The following is a 5,266-nucleotide window of genomic DNA, read 5'->3' as shown; positions in this document are numbered from 1 at the left end:
GGAAGAAGAGAATGAGATTGACCCTCAGCCAGCCCCAGGAACCGTCAGCAACCAGCTCATCAACAGCCTGCCTGAGGAGAAATAGGGATGTCAAAAAAAATTGAAATGTAATGGTCTTCTTGCCCAAGGAATGAGCCACTCCGCATGGCTGCCAATGTGATAAGGATGCAACCAGGGCCAACACGGATGGCGGTTACTCATGTGCAGGACATTGTCTTCTTTTGAACTGTTAATCCCAGACACCATCCAGAAAATCATTCTGGACTGCACTAATTTGGAGGGAAGGTGTGGTTTTGGAATGAGATGGACCAAACTCATTTACATGCATACTTTGGGGTTCTTATCCTTGCTGGTGTTTTCAGATCCAATGGGGAATCCACAGAATCACTGTGGGATGCAGAAACTGGCAGAGAACTTTTCAGTGAAACAATGTCTCTGGAAAACTTCCACATTATTTCCAGGATTACCCACTTCGACAACCGAGACACCAGACCAGTTCGGCGGCAGAGAGACAAGCTGGCAGCAATCAGGTCAGTGTGGGACAAGTGGGTGGACCACCGTCCCCTGTTTTACAACCCTGGGCCCAACGTTACTGTTGATGAGCAGTTTATACCATTTAGGGACCGCTGCCCCTTCAGGCAGAACATACCATCTAAACCCACAAAATATGGAATCAGATCTGGGCTGCCTGTGATGCTGCTTCATCGCAAACTCAGCAAAAAAAGAAATGTCCTCTCAATGTCAACTGCATTTATTTTCAGCAAACTTAACATGTGTAAATATTTGTATGAACATAACAAGATTCAATAACTGAGACATAAACTAAACAAGTTCCACAGACATGTGACTAACAGAAATGGAATCATGTGTTCCTGAACAAAGGGGGGGTCAAAATCAAAAGTAACAGTCAGTGTGGCCAGCAGCTGCATTAAGTACGGAATCTCCTCCTCATGGACGGCACCAGATTTGCCAGTTATTGCTGTGAGATGTTACCCCACTCTTCCACCAAGGCACCTGCAAGTTCCCAGACATTTCTGGGGGGAATGGCCCTAGCCCTCACCCTCCGATCCAACAGGTCCCAGACGTGCTCAATGGGATTGAGATCTGGGCTCTTCTCTGGCCATGGCAGAACACTGACATTCCTGTCTTGCAGGAAATTACGCACAGAACGAGCAGTATGGCTGGTGGCATTGTCATGCTGGAGGGTCATGTCAGGATGAGCCTGCAGGAAGGGTACCACATGAGAGAGGAGGATGGCTTCCCTGTAACGCACAGCGTTGAGATTGCCTGCAATGACAACAAGCTCAGTTCGATGATGCTGTGACACACTACCCCAGACCATGACGAACCCTCCACCTCCAAATCAATCTCTCTCCAGAGTACAGGCCACGGTGTAACGCTCATTCCTTCGACGATAAACCAGAATCCAATCATCACCCCTGGTGAGACAAAACCGCCACTTGTCAGTGAAGAGCACATTTTGCCAGTCCTGTCTGGTCCAGCGACGGTGGGTTTGTGCCCATAGGCGATGTTGTTGCTGGTGATGTCTGGTGAAGACCTGCCTTACAACAGGCCTACAAGCCCTCAGTCCAGCTTCTTCCAGCCTATTGCGGACAGTCAGCACTGATGGAGGGATTGTGCGTTCCTGGTGTAACTCGGGCAGTTGTTGTTGCCATCCTGTACCTGTCCCGCAGGTGTGATGTTCGGATGCACCGATCCTGTGCAGGTGTTGTTACACGTGGTCTGCCACTGCGAGGACGACCAGCTGTTCATCTTGTCTCCCTGTAGCGCTGTCTTAGGCGTCTCACAGTACGCACATTGCAATTTATTGCCCTGGCCACATCTGCAGTCCTCATGCCTCCTTGCAGCATGCTTAAGGCACGTTCACACAGATGAGCAGGGACCCTGGGCATCTTTCTTTTGGTGTGTTTCAGAGTCAGTAGAAAGGCCTCTTTAGTGTCCTACGTTTTCAGAACTGTGACCTTAATTGCCTACCATCTGTAAGCTGTTAGTGTCTTAACGACCGTTCCACAGCTGCATGTTCATTAACTGTTTATGGTTCATTGAACAAGCATGGGAAACAGTGTTTAAACCCTTTACAATGAAGTTCTGTGAAGTTATTTGGATTTTTACGAATTATATTCGAAAGACATGGTCCTGAAAAAGGGACGTTTCTTTTTCTGCTGAGTTTATGTGAGTGAGATGTTAGTAAAATTCCTGAACTAAGTGTATTCATCATTCTAGATTGCTGCCGGTAGTAACAAGAAGAAGCGCAGCAATGTGTGTGGACCCAAGAAGAACAGGAAGACACAGTACACATGCATCAAGTGCAAGAAATACATTTGTAACAAACACACAGTTAAACTCTGTCCCTCATTTTGTTTACAAAAATCACATGTCATTTAAAAAAAACGATTAGCGATTTTATTGATAAATGTTATCTAGCAGAAGTAAATAGCAAACATTAACCATGTATGCTGTCTTTATTGCTTGTAACTGATATAAATCAACATCTAAGTATTAAGTATTTTTACGTAAATTGTTATGGCTGTATTGTTTTAAAAACCCAATAATGTTGTGGGTCCATCAGACCCGTGGACATTGGGTGAATAACAAAAACACCACACAAGGGTTAAAACTGCAAAGATTTCTTTCCACCGTATGGCAAAAGGGAGCCCAAAGCAATCTTCAAGCAATGTTGTGAATAAGCCTGTACATTAGTTTCATACAGATTATCCAGCTGGCAATATTTCCATCTATTACACAGCTTGTCTTGTGTTCCTGTCCAAGAATCCAATTAATAAGCACTCGCGAATGTATTAGTCAATGACTTCAGTTGAATTTGTTTTATTCAACTAACCATAATGCATTTTCATTATAAGCATCTCCCTCCCCTTAACGAGATAGTGATACGTACAGTAGGATGTAGTAAAATATCTTTATCATCTCTGTCGTAGCGTTTGCTGTCATTAAATGTGAAGTTCAAATCAATTCTCTATGTGTAATTATTCTGTAATTCAACAAATTATTTCTGAATGTCGCAACCCTTCGATATCTGCACGAACCCTAGCATCAAATCATGAATCAGCGATATACAAATTGGCTTAATTATTTATTTACTAACTAACTAATCAATCACAGAATTACATAAACACACACACACAATAGGTCATACATTGGTTACTAACATGATACAAATAAGAAGTCCCTAGTGGACGATACCGATATGACAGCTTGGTACACAAAGAGCGGGAAAGAGCGGGAAACTCAGAGTGGACCCACTGTAATACAGTTCATAACGTTCATCGTAAATATGGATATTTAGCACCCTAACAACTGCTCATTGGGATTTAAGAAAAGCAATGGCCATATTTACGTGTATGCCTTTGTTGTCCCTCTGTGATCGCCGGTCCATCTGCTGGATAGATTGTCGACAGAAAGTCTCTGGTTTGTCCACCAGAGATCAAAGTCTTCCGTAGTTGTAGGTTGTTATAATGGATAAGTCAGAGTACCATTCGTTCGTTCGACCGGTTGCGTTTACCAGACTAAAGTACTTATACAGCTGCAGCCTGAATAATTGTTCTCTAGTTTTTAGATTTCTTAGCCATTTCAACATGGGAATGATCACGTTCTCTGGTCTTGTCCTTTGGTAGAGTTGCCAACCATTTCAACATGTAGCAATAGCTTTCATGTTTTCTGGTCTCTAGAGTAGTTTGAACAACTTCACACACCAGCCTCACCCGGCATGTTTTGGTCTAGAAGTATAGCCATTTCAACATGAGGACCCTGTCCCGGCGTTATCTTGACTATATTTAAATCGCCAACCATTTTAACATGTAGCGCCAGCTCCATGTTTTCTGATCTAATGTAAATTTTGTCGGGAGTCCTTTATAAGCACTCGCCTTGGAGGGCGTTTCCATGACATTTGGGTATAATGTCTGTGCTCACGGGGGCGTGGCCACTGACTAGTTAAAACTTTATATGAAAAACCATACTCTCATTTAGCTGGCAAACATCACATTTAATCTTTTCAAAAATAGTCAAACTTAATCATTCATTTTATACAACATTCAGGTGCAAACCCCATAATTGAGAAGTGTATACAAACAAATAAACAGTAATGTGTGTCTCCTGTCCCCAAATGAAACAAACTCGACATGACTGCTCCTAAAGTGTCCACGGACCACTCCAACTGGTTGGAATACAGAAATATTGTTACATTATTCAACCTTTTGAGGTTACCGTACTGCAAAGTCTTTCTCTGTGGTAACAAAGGGATTCACAGCTTTCATTTTGGCAGAGTGGGGAAGGGACTTTCGGTATTTACGACTGTCATAAACCTGTGGTGAGAGAGAGGGGGGGGTATGATCCTCACCCAAAAAGGGTGCATAGTGCCATCTCTCTCATCCTCTCTTCATGTTCTCCATGGTTGAAAGAAAAGGGAAAGTCTTCTCCTCAATAAGATGAGATAATCTCAATGTAAATCTGTGCTACCTACTTGTTCCTCCAGATAGGATTGGCCGGGATTTAAGAGAAGGTGATTCATTATATAATCAAACGGTGACTACGCTACTTTGCTGGGCCCAGTGTGTCTGTAGTCCATCAGAACCACACATCCATGCTGATTCCCCTTGTGATATTTCTGACTGAAAGCTCTTACAACATAACAAACAAGAATACTGAATGAATGCACCCAAATATTTTCAGCCAAAGGAGCAACAAAGGCTACACTTAATCTGCCAGACACAATCATAATAATCATCCTATGCTGTATACAGTATTTACAGGGGGCATGTATGGCAGTGCATAGTATTTATATTATTTACATGCCTATCCACAGGGGTGCGGTTTAGATTCTGGTTTTGCGAGGTGCCCCCTACAGCATGCAGCAGCCCCTCTACCTAAGTGAGCTGAATAATTAACCCAGGAGGCTAGATCACTGCAAGGACAGAGAGGGATTAGTGTGAGTGAGGTTCCCTCTACTACTGCGCATGGTCTGTTGACGTAGCATGCAGCTGCCCTGGTTTAACCCTTCCATTTAATCCCACTAGGGGCTTAATTTAGCCAATATAAGAGGGGGCATTCCAATGTTGTAACCCAGGATATATCTCAAAATTATTAACGTGGTTGTGTAACTGAATTCTACACGATGTGACAATTGAATATAGATTTGGAAACAGCTTTAAGCCACTGATCATGCCAATATGTCTTACTCAACACATGCTAGAATCTCTACAGAGAAGGAATACATTCCACAAACTTGGCA

Source organism: Salvelinus alpinus, chromosome 3 (assembly GCF_045679555.1).
Source record: "Salvelinus alpinus chromosome 3, SLU_Salpinus.1, whole genome shotgun sequence".
Taxonomy (NCBI): domain Eukaryota; kingdom Metazoa; phylum Chordata; class Actinopteri; order Salmoniformes; family Salmonidae; genus Salvelinus; species Salvelinus alpinus.
The sequence above is the reverse complement of the archived record's forward strand: the minus strand, read 5'-3'. Positions refer to the sequence as shown.